Source organism: Pezoporus occidentalis, unplaced genomic scaffold (assembly GCF_034315485.1).
Source record: "Pezoporus occidentalis ecotype Australia unplaced genomic scaffold, CSIRO_AGI_Poc_V1 ctg101, whole genome shotgun sequence".
NCBI lineage: Eukaryota > Metazoa > Chordata > Aves > Psittaciformes > Psittacidae > Pezoporus > Pezoporus occidentalis.
The window spans coordinates 1,245,932-1,262,802 of record NW_026912791.1 but is presented as its reverse complement, the minus strand read 5'-3'; the positions used below and the strand labels follow the sequence as shown (position 1 = coordinate 1,262,802).

Here is a 16,871-nt window from a genome sequence, read left to right as displayed (position 1 = left end):
CCTCAGTGGGATGGGGGAAAGAATTGCAAGTGTAAAAGTGAGAAAATTCGTGGACTGAAATAAGGACAGTTTAATAGGTAAAGCAAAAGCTGCATGTACATGCAAAGCAAAACAAGGCATTCATTTACCACCTCTCATCAGCAGGCAGGGGTTCAGCCACCCCCAGGACAGCAGGGCTCCATCACACATAATGGTTACTTGGGAAGACAAACATCACCGCTCTGAACATCACCTTCCTTCCTTCTTCCCTCTGCTTTATATGCTAGGCATGACACCATATGGTCTAGGGTATCCCTTGAGTTAGTTGGGGTCAGCTGTCCTGGCTGCGTTCCCTCCCAACTCCTTGTGCATCCCCTGCCTACTCGCTAGTCGTGTGGGGTGAGAGGCAGAAAAGGCCTTGACTCTGTGTTAGCACTGCTCAGCAATAATAAAAACATCCGTGTGTTATTAACACTGTTTCTAGCACAGATCCAAAACAATGCCCCATACTAGCTACTCTGCAGAAAACTAACTGTGTCCCAGTGCACTGGTACATGTTGTTCTAGTGCCTGCAAACAACATGGACACAAATACAGCTTTTGTCAAAACATTGCATTAATCTTTGAATTCTCACATGGTAGCCATATTAAAAACCTAGAGCTTTTCTTTCTCACTAAGAATGAAGGAAAAGGCCCCAACACACTGGGGAGGTAGTGGGGGGAACCTCCCCCCTCACAGCCCGTAAGAGCTCTCTTTTCCTCTCTTTTCCACCCTGAAGTTTTTTGTGTGTGTGACCTACAGTAGCTTTTTGTATTCTTAAAAACTGGCCACTCCTAACTGGTGAGGTCACTGCTGTTTGCATCCTGAAGAGACATTAGGGTAGAGCTCAGCAACAGCAAATCAGCATAGCTTCACCAAACTAAGAGAGCAGTGATGATTTATGCCAGCTGTGAGTCTAGATTCATCCGGTTTACAGAAATATTTTATTCCAGTAAGGAACCTCACTCAGCTTACAGGCAAGGGATGAAGCAGCATCTAATGGGGGCGCGGGAGGAGTGGAAACCACAGACATTTCTAAATGTACAGTGGGAAAAACCCAAACCGCTGAACTTGAAAGATATGTAGTAAAGAGCTCACTGTTGCACCAACACACTGCTCCTAAGTACCTTCCAGGAGAAGAGTTACACAGGCCAAGGTAGCATTTGATTGCTTCATGAAGGGAGAATAAAAATGCACATCCAGGAACAGCAGCAAAGGTGTAGCTCCTCAGTCAGCAAAATGCCTTCTGGTACTGGTAGAGTGAGCAGTACAGGATGGAGTGACTGCAGATTTCTATATCTACTGAGGAGGTGCAGTGCATTTTACTCCATGAGAGGAAAGTTGTACATGGAAAGAGACACTCCTCTCACCAGCTGTCTCCTGCCCCTTCCATTTGGAAGGTACACCTCATTACCAGCTCCATCTCTCCCCTTCCCAAAATGCATAAGCTGCAGGCTGTGGCACAACATCTTGGGGAAACAATATACTTACTTCTGTTCAACTGATATTGGCTGTGTGTGCTCATTGCACTCTAAGAGTCCTTTCTTGGATCAACTATGCCATTGCTGCAAATATCAGTAGGATCACAACATACTTTATGCTTCTTGCCAGCATTTGAATTTCATTTTGCATTTATTTGGTTGGTGCACCTTTTTCCACGGAATCCAGAAGGCCACAGTTCATTCATGTCATTCTACTCAATACAGTTATACTGGGATCTCTAACTGTTTTAGGACAGCAAAACCTCATTTGTTTTTATTTCCTTCCCCTTCCTCCTTTGTTTAAATATGCTACAGCTGACAGTTGTCAGTTGTGTACGTTTCTTTTCCAGTATTCTAGGGATTAGTTTGCCTGTCAGAACTCCTACTATATGCTGGTCCTACTGATGAGTTGTTAGGCACGAAAGCACATAAAAATTGGAGAAAGAAAGGGTGTCAAATCAGAAAAAAAGAAAAGTTCAGAAGAATGTTAGCTGCAACACCATGTCACTTAATTCTGGTTCAGAAAAAGTCATATTCATACCTGGGCAATAGTGCGTTTAATATTGCTATGCTGTGCAAGGACTTTGTAGACATATACTGCAAGGCAATGTGCCCCTGGCATGCTGCTGTGGGCAGATGCAGTAACACATGGTCAGGCAGCTATGGTAAACGTAACACTTTGAAAAGTTAGCTTCTTCTGCAAGTAGCTTCCCACTAAGTACTATCCCATTTACTTGGGGTTTAAAAGTCCATTTTGGCATTTGTCTAGTTAGTGGGACTGGTTGAAATACTCTCTAGCAGAAAGAGTTACTATATTCTTCCCAATAAATATTTACTCAAGGAGGTGGCAATAAAAAGCCCACAACAAATAATTTTTCATTTTTCCCTAGAACTGTTTTGTCTTGATACATTTTATTTGACAATGATTTAGAAATTGTTCAAGTCTGACATTATAAAACCTAAAGCTATTCCATAGTACAAACTACACTGGGTGGGCAGGTGGGAAAAGAGGATATTACCATGTCTTTGAGAGACACAGTTTATAATTTCAAATTAGAATGAAAACAGAGCAACAACAAAAAAAAGTATTCTCAGAGTAATGATTTTGTCTCCTGACTAATAATTAGCTCTTAAGGCCTCTGCATTTTTTGCTCCATGACTGATCTGCTGAATGGCCTTGTACAAGTCACTTATCCTCTTTATGCCTCAGAGCACATAATGATGAGAGAGATATACGCTAGCTATAACCATATGTCATTATACCAGTGCAATGCAGTGTGTTAACCCTAGCATTATCTTATTCTACCTACATGGAGCACATCAATGCAGATTTTGCTTACCTAGACAAGTCTCCCATTTGTAATAAATGGGATAAGGAACATTTACTGTAACTGACCAAAGTTTAGAGAAATAACCCCTCACTCCCTCCACCAAACAGCGGTCATCATCTTTGCCTCCATGCCTACATCTCCTGTGACCCTGGCTCTTGGAGCTAGAGCTGTACACAGGCTGCTAAAGGCAACAGGCAGTTGTTTTCAAATATCTGAGTTACTGCTTTCAACTGCATAGAATGTTGTGACCTCCTGTTCGGAGACAGCAGGAAAATTCAATACCTGTTTTCATGCAATGGCAGAGAGACATGATTGAAATGGCAAATATGCCTTAAAAGGAACAGCCACTTCCTAGGATGGCAGGGTGCACGAGTATGCAGGCAGCAGCCCCAGAGGGTAGGGGTCTGAGTGGCAAGACCATGTAAATAACATTTTCAGGTTTATTATTACCAGCTGCCTCTGAGATTGTGAGGTTGATACAGCTCCAGTTGCTGCAGCTAAAATGAACCCTCTAGTTACAATCCTTCCCTTCTGGGAAAGCTGCAGGCTTAGATGAGATTTCCCACTTGACTGAAGACCTTTCCTTCCAACTAAGGATCTACAGATGGGTTATCAATTGCACCACCCTGGAAGCACTCCATCTATTAACAGCAGAGTGTTAGAGGACATTACTGTACGCAAATGCAAAGTCAGAAAGATTATATTAAGCACACATTAGGATACCTGACATCACCTACATCATGTTCACACAGTATTACACAGTATATCTTCCCCCAGCTTGCCTGCTTTAAATGCCTTTGCTGAAGTGGCAGGTTTCCATTCCACAGCTACCTGATAGAGATGTGAGCAGGAAGAGACTCTTGAAGCTGCAGCTCTGTGCTAGCCATATGCTACTTGCAGATGCAGAAGACTTACCTATTAAAATTCAGAGCAGCTGTGTTCAATGATAAAATGATAACGTATCAGCTTTTTCTCCCAGGAGCTGAACCACCACCATCATTTGCATGAGGGAAAAACAGTGAACTGAACAGAAAGTCACAGGCAGCCAGAGGAAGGACACAGAATCCCAGGAACTGGTTTTGTTTGCAACATTTATTCAGGTCAGCTGGTGAAATGAGGAATCCTTAAAAGACTTGTATGCTCCAAAAATCAGACTTATTCTAGTACATCCTCAGCATTTTTTCTTCATGCTGTGTGCATAGCAAGCTCCTTTATAAAGTTGCTATTCCTACTGGAAACACTTTTATAATCTTATCCCTTCCAGTTTCAGTCTCGGCTCAGTACCCAGTATTTAACTGGCAGCTGATCTTCTGTAGCTGTGTGAGCAGCCCTCATATCTTCCTGCTTTTCTTATGCTACTCTTTATTACAACTGGAGCTGAAAAAAAGTGACATAACGCATCAAAAGGTCCTGACCTGGATTTCAAATCTTTTAGTATTCAGGGTGTTGTTGATTCGCTGGCTTTGGATTCAGTTCATTTAAAATATAGTCAGTAGCCAACAGCTCATTTCACATCTAGATCTCAAGTTCCCTCACCCAAACTCCCAGTATGTTTGGATACATGGTTCTTATTCATTTTACCCTGAGTAAGCTCTTAGCTGTTGCCCCTGACCATGATGACAGGTCTCTAGTAGCATTTGATAGTGACTTCCAGTATTTGCCCTTGCTTTGCTCTCAAAATTGCTGTTGCCCTTTCCACTGTGGCAACAAAAGGGTGTTTGTGTGGGCGAGCTGAACCCTTGATGCTGGTTGCACCTGCTCCACTCCTGATCCATATTCTTTTGAGTGACACTGTTTCATCAAGGATTCAAATCCATTAGTGGAAAGAAGCTAGGGACATAATGTATCTTCAACATGTTTTTTATTTTTTTTTTTTTTTTGTGAGCACTTATTTTCCTCCCCTCTTGTAATTCTTCAATTGGCTTTAAACCCTGAAACGAAACCATTCAGGCTTACTCAGCAAGTATAACTGCTGTTCCCAAGCTGAGCCCTCTTGTCAGTAAAGCTACTAGCATCTATCCTGGTGGGCATGTACGTCAGCTTTCTGCAACTGAGGGACACAACCTGGCATGGACTGCCATAGTTGAATGGATAACCTTGAAACTCCTTTTTTATGCCACTGTGCAGAGGCACCTGAAGGCTGTGCTCACCCTTCTAGGAATTGTAATAATGTATTTCTGCTCCTCTTGGGCGGTAGCTCCAGAGTGGGGTGGCAAGAAGGCAGAATGAGTTCTCGTTCTTTCTCCATGCTTTGAGCACATCAGTCTACACCATCCCAATGCATAGATCATCTCCAGCTAGTTTTCTTCAAGAGCTGCTCTCTCCAGATGTGGGAGGTCTCTGGTGCTTTCAGCTCACTGTGAGCTCCACATCCGAAGAAAGATGCTCTCAATCTGTGCCTGGAGAACGTTAAGTCATTGACCAACAGGCTTTGATTAGTGCTTAATCAACTGCAAATCTAGTCTTGGAAATGAAAGATTTTCCCCACGTGCTGTGTTTTTGCAGTCCCTAACATAAATGTGAAAGGCTTCAAGAAGCACAGTTAAGGATGAATGGCTGCAGTGGTCACAAGACCATTCCCACAGAAATATATGCAGGGCTGCTGCTTTTTAAAAATCTCTGCTTATGCCAGGATATGAGACTTACAAGTCTTTCTTCATTAAAATGTGTTGTTTCCACAGGACTAGTAAATAGTAGCTTAGGATTTTTCCCATTGATATTACCACTCTGACCAAAATCTGAAAGTGCTACACCATCCTCTGCATTTCTTCATGCAACGATATTTAATTCATTAATTTTAGATGAAAACTAGTGCGGCCAGAAACCTTATTTTGCTTGTTAGTCAGTGCCTACCAGTAAATGAGTAATTGGTGACTGGAAATAATGCCAACTTTCCTTAGGAATGTATAAACCAACTGACTCAAGGTTTGTGTAGTCATTAGAATTGCATCATGACAGAGACCAGCAAAGATATATCAGAGAAAATCATAGCCATCTGAAGAAGGTGCATGCTGGAAACTCTACCAGGACACCCAACAGTGTCACAATCGCAAGTGCTTAGCAATTCTTGCATTTGATGGCAGTTCAAACATACTACACATGCTAGTTTTGTGCTAGTGTTTAATAAGCTTTTGTGGCTGTCATCACAAAGAGTAACAACCATTCCTCCAGTTTATACCCCTAAGCTATTCTCCACTCCTTCTATCCTTACTTTCCTCAAGAGCTAGGACTCAATTATACTTCTTTTTCTGCTCTGGAGACTTACACCCCTGGTTTTCATTCATATAACTGCCCTCTAGAAGTTGTCCTGTCCCCTCAATTTTTCCAACCTACATACTATTTCACTTCTTCCCTCTCCTCCCCAGTAACTCAAGAACATTTTCTGAAGCCTGTATCTCTTGTATGGTCTTGTGCCAACACACGACCTGACAGTGAATACTCCATGGATTTTTGGTTTTCACAGCAAGCTTTATCACTTCACTCTGCTCTTACAAAACAAATAAGCAATGTAAGAAAACCTTCATTTGTGTCTTCTGAATCAGGTTTCAGTATTGTTGTGCATACAGTGAATCACTATCTGTTTAGAGAAGCGTGGGAAAAAAAAAGGAACAAGACAGAAAAGTTGAAGGGACCAAGATGTGCTTTTAGAACCAGGGGAGCAATGAAAAGGCCAACTGAGTAAATAGGTAAGACCAGTCAGGACAGGCCCTGACTAAAATATTCGACGCATATTTCACGTATTCTTCAGGAAAATGAAAGCATTGATTTCTAACGATCTGAGAAAACTCCACTGTCAAATTTTATGTTCACGACTGCTTTTGCTTTGAAGATTTAATGTTCTCTCCTCTTTGCAACATTGAAATCTAAACCCTGAGAAATATCAGATCATTACATACAATTGAATCACTTCATAGGCAAAAGCATAATGCATCTCACAGCTGAAAAAAGTTGTAATAGAACGATCTCACAGTGGTAGAAAAATCACAAAAACTGAGAAAAATATAAATCTAAGATGAATTGTTATGCAATCAGTGAAGACAGAAAAGATGAAAATTGTAAATAGGACAAAGAGTGAGAGAACATAGATTACTAAAGCATTAATGTGCAGTAAGCCTACACTGTGAAGATGTTTTCACTTTAGTTAAAACAAAAGTTGAATTTTTACAATAGTTGTTCTGGTTTTGCATGTAAACGACTAACAGCTTAAGCAAATAAACAAAAACCCAAAGCAAAGCAAAAATCAAACACCCCCCCCAAAACAATCAAAACCAACACCCCCAGCCCCCCAATAACACCAATAAACAGGAGACCCCAACCCCCTGGGACCCCAAAACAAACAACCCCTCTAATAAACTATTTGATCATGATCCTGTAAAAAAGTCAAGTTCTATAATTAGAAATACAGTCTTTACATTTGATCACAGTTCTTTTCTGTTTTTAAAGTGCATAGAAAACACTGAAAGTTTTTGTAGAGGAGAAGAAAGAATCAAGTGTTTTCATGAAGAGAGTATTCTGGAATAGTCAGAGTATCTGGCAGTTCAGATACAGAATAGTTTGGAAGCAAATGTTTTATTTGCTCCTGGAGATAGTCCAGATTGTTCAGAAGCAGGAGTTTAGTATTGGCACAGAAAGAATACAGCTGATTTTCCATTATCCACTATTACTGGGCAGTGGAGCCACTAGGAAATAAAAGCGTTCAAAGCTGCCAGATATCAAGCAAGTTAACCTCAACCTGAATGCACAGAATTGCAAGCTCCTGAAAAAGACCACCAGCTTTACGACCTCATGTAGCCCTGCACCTTCATTTCCTCACTCGAGTGGCAAGGGCAATAGTTAAAGAACTCTTTATCATCATACAGGGTGAGGAGTGGAGCATGAGACTCAACTCCAGAATAGGAAGGGAGACCAGTATTATGAAACTGTGAAGCCACACACAGTGAGAACTGGATGCAGCATGACTGACTTTGTTTTCTTTTTAAGAAGGAACCAAATACTTCCATAAAGAAAATTTGCATCAGCCAGCAGTAACAAACTCACAGAACACCTTGATGATTGTCAACCCTGCCTTCTTTCCCTTGAAAACTCAGACCCGCAGATGAAAGCAGAACAGATCTGGGGAAAAGCACATGGGTCAGTATCAGGCTCTGAAGTTGTGGTTCGACTCTCAAAGCTTGGCCAAATCACAAATGTCTGGCTTTTCAGGTCTCACTCAGCCAGAAGACTCTCCTTCTAGATGTCTAGCACCAGTAAAAATAAATCTCATCAGGACTTAAAGTGAAGGACTGGAAGAAATGTATGCCACCAAACTTTGGCACAGAAAGGGAAAAAAAAAAGGAAAAGCAAAAGAAGGAAACCCCCCACCACAGGTGAGTCTTAGCAACCCACATTTTACCCCAGAAGCATTTTAGGTCCCAGTCCTGGCCAATCACCCCATGATGAGATCAAAGGAGTTAGCAGCTGACCCAACCACCCTCCCAGTCCAGTAAACACATGGCAGTTAGTCCTTGTATCGTTCAGAGACCATGTTAACCCTTTCTTTGTCAGCTTATGATATTAAACATTATTTCGTACATGGACATTTCAGTGTGTAATTCAATTATTTTTGGAGAGCTTCAGACATACTACAATTGATAAAATATTGTGGGAGGAGTACCCTGAATTTCATTTTTTTTTTACTATTTGTACTTGACCATAGCCCAGTTACTGGCTGAACTGTAGCCTACGTTTGCATTAAATGTGACTAGCAGTTGTGTTTGGGTTGTTCTGTGGCTCTCTTTGCACAAATTACAGAGCACATAGGCAATTGCTCATTTACCTGACTATGAGGTCAGTCATTGAGGAAGTTTTTACTGATTCAGAAACTGATGTATCAACCCATATAACAAAGCCCACGTGCAACAGCTGAAGGTACTAAGGCAACTGACAAGTGTTCATGAAGCACAGAAAGCATAGAGAGCTTTGCTTCCTAAATAGACAGCTCTAAGTCACAAGTCTGATGTCCCACAGTTCCCAACCCATAAGAACATCAACTGCTAGACATATTACCTGTATGAGTTTAGAAAAGAGTATTTTAACTATGAGGAAATAAATGGATACTAATATAATTGAAATCCTAAAGGCACACAAGATTAAAATTTTGTGTGCAACACCAGTGTCTGTAAATTGCAGTTTGCACAAGTGAGATCCATCTAGCATCATGGCAGAGCTGTTAGAACTGGTGGGCACAGACTCCAGGTTGACACACTCGATGTGCACAGATGCAGCAGAACCGCTCCATGAGCACTACAGGCTGATATCTGCAAAAGGTGAGGCTGACACTGAGTTCTGCTAGATCTAGGAAAGAGCTGTATGTCTGAATGATAACAATGATAATGCTGAAGATCAGCAGAAGATGTAGTAGCAGTAATGCATCTTTTTTTGTGTGTGTGTTCTGGATGCTCTTTTGCACCATCAGCCCTTATGGCTCAAAGTCTAGGCAGCTGTGCTATCCTGGTGCCCAATCTTATAGATATATCCCAGAGAAGTGACCTAGAACTAACTCCCCATCATAATTAGCACTGTAAGACTGAGTAATACACCAGCAAACAATTTTTCATATCTATATTTTAACTTCTAACATTATTAAAAGGTATGAGATACTTGATAAAAGAAAAGAGAGGTTTAATTTACCACTAAAAGTTTAGCCAGTTTCAGTTAAATCTATGGTCAGCCTGTTTTTTTTCACCCGCTTTTGGTATTTCGTTTTTACATCCTGATAGAACGCATGGTGCTTCTGCTGATGCCAGTAAAAATCTCCAGGGAAGAAGAAAATGCAACAACAGTCTCTACATCAGACCTCTGCCACTAGCAGAAAGAGCTTACAACTATTCCCACTGAGACACATCCATTTCACAGGGGACAAACAGCAACTGTTCAACAAGCAACTGTTCAAGGGTAAGCAACAGTTAAATGAGACTTGAAGAGACTTTGACTCTCTACCACCTTCCAGTTTACTCACCTTGATTTCCCTCATGTTTTTTAAAAAATCCCAAATAAAAAAAGCATATAACAATATAAAGTATTCCACAATAATTATCACAGACAAATATATCAGTTGTTCTACTGGAAGGGCATTAAACAAAAAAGAACAACAGATACAAACAGTTTCCTGAGGCAGTTATAAATCAGATTACTTACAGTCTTAGCAGTCTTCTGTCTTCTTCTAGAGGAGAGTGGTTTCCAATTAATGTCACATATTTTAGTAAAATTTGTTGTTTGTGTTAAAAAAGACACCAATAAAACAAACAAACAAAAAAAAGGGCAAACATGTAAGCCTGTTTAGGATTAATCCCTACCTTCAAAGTTGTGGTGACTAAACTATTCCAGCTTACTACCTCACACCACAGGGTTCTGAAGAGCAAATGAGCTGTATCATCTCTCTCACATGCAGGGCAAACTCACAACATCTGGCTAAGCAATAAGATATTCTCCTACCAGAACCTCATGCAAAGCTCTTGCAATTAAGCCAGTCTGGTTTACCTCAATACTACTGCAGCTTAGCTCCATCGTTATAACCCTTTCTTGTTTGTATTATTTGTATGTCTCTTATTTATGCACTGTAAATATACATTTTACAGTCGATGGGTACAGCAATTTTTTAGAAGGAATTGGGTCATTTTCAGATAGCAGTAGAAACATGTAAAATAATCACAGAGGCTGAAAGATTGAAATTACATATAAAGTATACATTGCATAGATGTCTTCAAATTTCAAAAACCATGTACTTTAAAAGTTACAAAATACTAAAATTAAAATTGCTTATGCAACTTTCTTGTAGTCCTATTGTTGTGAATAAGTATGGTATGAACAAGTCTTTAACTACTCAATCACATACAATTGTTTCTTCTGGACCCTTGTTGCCTTCGCTGCATAAAACAGACAATGTTCATTTAACACGAAGCTGTTCAGTGGTTTGGGCTTTCTATAATCTTCAATATTTGGCTCACGCCTTAACACACAGCATAATAGTATAGTCCTGCTGTAAGGACAGAATTATTAATTTTCTCCTGTTCTACTCTATCTTGCTTATTACATGAGCACCCAGGTGCCTCACTTGCAAAGAGGATTTTAATTTTACAGCAGTTCCCTGGTATGAAAAATGAATGAGCCACTTTGCTCATGGATGTAGAAATGGGACAAAAATTGGTAAGGTACACAATCATTTGCTTCTCTTAGTGACTGTTTACACATATTAAAGTAGAAGGTGCTAAGCACAGAAATTCATTTAACCACTTGAATATTGAAAGTAAAGTTTCAAATGAGCCAAATGTTACTGTTGCATCACTCATTTTGCAAACAGAGAAAGCAAGTTTAAATGCCAATGTAGGTAAAATAGTGCAAACTTCTATGTGGACATCACCACAGCATTAAAGTCCCCTTCAGTGTTGCAGTTTTTACTTCTGCAACAGCTAATATAATGTTCTTTGGCATTCACACCTCAGCTTTTATTTCAGAAAGTTCAAATGACTGTAAGGGTTTCCACAACCAAAACACATTTAAAAAATGCTGCATAATTGAGCTAGATTGATGTAAATCTGTTTATGCCCTGCAAGACAGTTTACTTTCAGAATTCTCCACTTAGATCATTTACTAAGTTCTGACAAAGTACACAAAGCACACTGTTCCACTTCTAGTTTTGACCATTACTTTCTTACTTGAATCTACTTTAGACTGTAGTTTTTCTTTATTCTCTTTCTAAGACAGCTTCTGATACGAGACTGTTGCCAATATATCAATCACAGTGTTCCTGTTACAAGTGCTTTTGGAGTAGATGTCACTGGAAGCACCAGTCTCATAAAATCTGAAGTTCAGGTTGTCATTGCATTATACACCTGCAGAATAGTACACATCAGTTCAGTCAAACTGTTTAAGACTTGCATTTGACACAGCCCTTGATAAATGGGTGGCTGCAAGAAACAGCACAGTGAAACACTGTCTGAACACAAAAATTGCTAATAAGGTAGGAGACTGCAGAGGTTTTTGAGGATATTTTCCAAATGAAATATTTTCCTGTCCTCTATGAACTCGGCTCACCTTCCTATCACTGAACAGGAAGACTGGCTTTAGTCATCAGTGACTTAGTGATTTTATATTGATCCAAAATCAGTGGCTTGGAGCTTTTCCTTAAAGATCATTTAAGTACCACAACAATGTTTTCAACTCTGCTTTCAGTCCTAGTTCATTTCAGACAGGAAAGCTGTCCTTTGAGTAATGGGGAATAGAGGAAACATCCTCTATTATTAGGAACAGAATGACAGATTCACATTTAGGTGGGAAAACACCTTTAAGATACTGAGTCTAACTGTAAACCTAACACTGTCAAGTTCACTACTAAGCCATGTCCCCAAGTGCTACATCTACACAACTTTTAAATGCCTCCAGGAATTGTGACTCCACTACTTCCCTGCACAGCCTGTTCCAATGCTTGACACCCCTTTCAGTGAAGAATTTTTTCCTAATATCCAATCTAAACCTCCCGTGGTGCAACTTGAGGCCATTTCCTCTTGTCCAACACCCACCTTGCTCTATTGTCCTTTCAGGTAGTTGTAGAGTGATAAGAGCCTCCTTTTCTCCAGACTATACAACCCTTTGTTCCCTTATCTGCTCCTTGTAAGACCCTTCACCAGCTTTGCTGTTCTTCTTAGGACACACTCCAGCAAATTAATGTCTTTCTTCTAGTGAGGGGCCTGAAACCAAACACAGTTTTTGAGCTGTGGCCTCACCAGATTTTTAACAAAATGATTTTAACATGGGAAGCAGAAGAGAGTGCAAGCACTTTAAAAGATATTTAGATAAGATTCAAGTCGACAGAGAATGTTTATTCTAGAGTACTTAAGGAAATGAACCAAAATATTTTCTGAGTACAGGGGGATGATCACTTTCTTAATCCTGTGGGCCACACTCTTTCTGATAGAATCCAGGATGACACTGGCCTTCCTGGCCATCTGGGCACAAGCTGGCTCATATTAAGGTGGCTGTCAATCAGTACACCCAGCTCCTTTTCTACAGAGCAGCTTTCCAGCTACTCTTCCCCAAGCCTGTAACATTGCATGGAATTGTTGTGACCCAGCACTCAGCTTGGTCAATTGGTACAATTTCAGAGTTAATGATAAATAAAGTACTTTATTCAGTACTTTAGAAGCAAAGGATGTTTTGTCTATGGAACTCGCATTCCATCTTTCTTGCAATACATTTATTTAGTTTCAAATTTAACAGCTGAGACATAGGAGAAGGATAATGCACAAGCGTATTATTGAAGCAGAGGAATGATGGGAAGATAAAACACAGGAGAAGGGCTCAGGAAGCAAAACTTCTGTCTGGTCACTCACTTTCCAGCTACGGGTGTATCACTTCCCCTTCCCTGCTGCTTCCTTTCATATCTGGTTTGTCCCAGTCTCTGAGTCTGAATGCTCATTTCAAAGTCGACTGGTGCTAGACTTGGATGCAGTTGAAAATGTTTTGGATCCAGCACTTGGAGAGTAAGCTGCATTTAGGCAAGGTATAATCAGGGATAATACCATGTAAGCCCACAGTAATTACAGGTGAATTTCTCTTGGCCATTTATCTTTAATTTAATTAAATATGGGCATAAAATGTGAAGTCATGCAATTTCCAGTACACTGGTTTATTAATAAAGACAAGCAAGTCAAAGTCCACTAAATGTCATAACAGCTATTGTTTTAAATACAAGTGGCAACAACCGCATCCACCATGGATTCCATGTCTGTTTTCAAGTGCTCATATGGTAGTATGATAAAGCTTATGAGTAGGATTTTAAGAAAACCATTTAAAGCTGCCAAACTCTGAGAGCTAAAATAGCAAAGAAAATTCACTGCCTCTCAGCACAACTTGTTATACAATTAATTTGATCTAGAAACAGAGTATTTACAGGGTAATTTGCAATATGTAAACTGTTAAGCACAAAATGGCACTCTTTAAGTCATTAAGCACAATTCACCTTCATTACAGGCACAGTTGGGATCCAGGGATTTCTTTTTTTGTGAGTGCAAGCAGAAAAAGAGGTTGTTGTCAGGAAGATGACTTCTGTAGTATTTAATCAAGTCTAACACAAGTATAAGTGATCAAAATAATGTTTGATCAACACAACTCACAAAATGCTTCTTCTCAAAAAGACTGATGTAAACTAAGCTTGTTGATGAATCCAGGAATTCACCTTTTAAGCGTAACTCTAGGAGCAAAAAGCAGTTAATGTGATCACAGTCAAATAGCAATTAGGTTTCAAGACTGATATAATGGTATTTTCCTTCATGCAAGATAAACTGTTAGTTAAGGGACTATATCATTGTTTCACATGCTGTCTGGTTTTAATAAGCATACAGACTTGAAAAAGTCCAGTAGCGGCTGCTTTTTAGTATATTTTAATCAGCCCAAGAAGTAATTTCTAAACTGAAGTCAGGCGACATACAGATTTAACTGTTTCACTGTATAGCTTTAAAGAAACAAATTCAGGTTTTGTTCCTCTGATTTACGTACTTATAAAAGCAAACAACATTTTCCTAAGGATTCTGAACCCAATTAAGTATAAAATGTCTTTTGTTTTGTGAAATCCATGATGATTTCAACCAGCAGAAAGTCTGGATGCAAGTACCAAACAGTACAGCCTTGCCTATAACTTTGAAAACGTACATGGGACAATGGGCAAGTTCATTCTTATGTGCAGTTTCAGAGAATCATAGAATAGTTAGGATTGGAAAGGACCTTAAGATCATCTAGTTCCAACCATTGCAACTTATGCATGTGATTTCCCATCTGTGTCCACTATCTAAAGGCTAAATTCAATGTCCTTATGACACGGTTGTTTTGTACAAGCAACAGAGACAGCTCCAGTGTCAGTATTTATCTAGAAGATGCTAGGCCTGTTCTCTACTCATGTGGATGACAAGAAACAAGAAACCCTCAAAAACCAGGTCAAGTCAGCCTCCTGTAAGGACTCAAGAGACGTTCACTCTGAAGTGTAAAAGGTATAAAGTAAAATTTTATTCTCCTGATAGATGTGAAAATGGAGTCACCATTATCTTACCTTCTTATTTCAAGCAAATATGATCTAGTGAACCTAGAGCAAACAACTCAGATTCAAAAATTACTGTTAGACAAAACATTACTTGGCAAACCCCCCTCAAAAAAACCTGACAACTGCCAGCAACTTTGATTAAGTAAAGAGGAAGAAATAACTTATTATTTACCAGCATCCAAGGGAAAAATAATTCTTAGATCCTGGACTTTCATAAATAACTGTAAATATTGTACTATCTTCCTTGTTTCTTTTCAACTTTAATTGAAGTACATAGTGTATATTGAAAACATTTTACTTCATTTTACTATTTATTTTACTTCATGATTATGGCAAGACTGTTTTTAAAAAGTTTTTGTATTCTAGCTTACAGAATTATTCATGTCTCTAAGATTTTCACTTGATGTATAAAAATTAATAGAATGACCTAGATTTTTTTAGTTCCATGTAAATTAAAATCAGAGAAACACACGACTAGAAGGGATCTCAGGAGAGCACTTAGTCAAACTCCCTGCATGAAGGAAGAAGCAAGAATAGTTAAATCAACTTTAACATGTATAAACTGTTCTTAAAATTGCTGGTTAAAGAGTTTACCAGAATGTTGCTATGTAAACTGTTGCAATTTCTGAACACTCAGAACTTAAAAGTTAAGCAAATTTATTTTTGCCATCATTGTGGGCCATTGAGCATAATTATTCTCAACTTAAAAATGTTTGGGTAATATTTGAAAGACCTGTATTTCTTGTAAGTCTACTTTCTGTGATAATTAAGCAGCATTTATTCAAACTTCCCTCACGTACTATGCTTGCTAAACTTCTTATTGTTGCTGCTTCCCTCACAAATTTTTCTAAATGCATACATCTTTTGTAGAGTGTGGTGTTCAGAATTATATATCAACAGAAGCCCCAGCCATGCTTATCACAGTGGTACAGATACCTCTTATTTCTAATATGGTACTTCTGCTAGTATACTCCAAAACAAGAACTGTCTTTTCTGCAGCAGCAGCATCACATTCCTTGCTTATAACTTAGCTGTAACCATTATAACTCCTATCATGTATTCTGAACATTGTAACTGCTATATTTTTGGCTGCACCTATTGATTTTACTCTTGTTGATGCCAAATCATTTCTCCAATTTGTCAAGATGGGTTTGAATTACATTTCTGTCTCTCAAAGTGCTTGCAGCCAAACCCGTGTGTTTTAGTGTCACCTACAAGTGATGTAACTATATTCAATATTTCATTGTCCAAGATACCAGTGAAAGTAATAAAAGAGCTGAGTGTAGATCAGGTCCCTGTAGATATCCACTTGAAATTCCCTAGTATTTGAGAGAATCTTTTAACAAGCTGTGGGATCACATTATAGTCTCCATATCAGAACTACACTTTTCCAATAACCTTTGACAAAGCAATGCGAGAAAATACTGAATTCTTTATGAAACATATATCCCATCCACCACTTTCCTCTGAATTACTTACCACAGCCTCACAAAGAAGGGAACTGGATTGGTTTGATGCAATTTCTTTCCTATGAATATATGCACCCGTTTTAATGGTATTATTTTCTTCCATGAGGAAAATAATTCCTTAGAAATAGATAATTTTAGGCTATTTGTGGAGATTGAAGAGTCCATAATTATTTATATCTTCATTTTTCCACTTAACACGTGTCTTGCCCTATCTGGTTCTGTAGAAAATCACAATGTAAATAGAATATGAAATGGCAAATTGTTCAACGCTTATGTAATTATATATATATACACACTAATGACTTATGTGAAGTGGTGCAGGAACTCGGGAAACAAATTAATCCTCAATTACTACAGTAGTGGTAGAACACCACTTGTCTGGGGGGGTGTGAGAGAGTTAAAAGAAAGGTAAACTAGAAGTCAGGGTGACAGTGTAGAAAGAAGAAATGTAGATTGTTCTCTTTTACACTGCAGAAAGAGTGCAATTGAAATTTTAAAACAT

General features: G+C 39.1%; 1 long non-coding RNA gene across 1 annotated transcript; it reads right to left on the bottom strand.

Moving 5' to 3' along the window:
* Nucleotides 1-3,904: 3,904 nt before the first annotated feature.
* LOC134160665 (uncharacterized) lies at nucleotides 3,905-10,253 on the bottom strand. The gene is made up of 2 exons (XR_009963653.1): nucleotides 10,165-10,253; nucleotides 3,905-5,229 (listed from the first exon to the last, which is right to left on the bottom strand). It is a non-coding gene; the product is annotated as an uncharacterized LOC134160665 (long non-coding RNA).
* Between the last annotated feature and the right edge of the window lie 6,618 nt (nucleotides 10,254-16,871).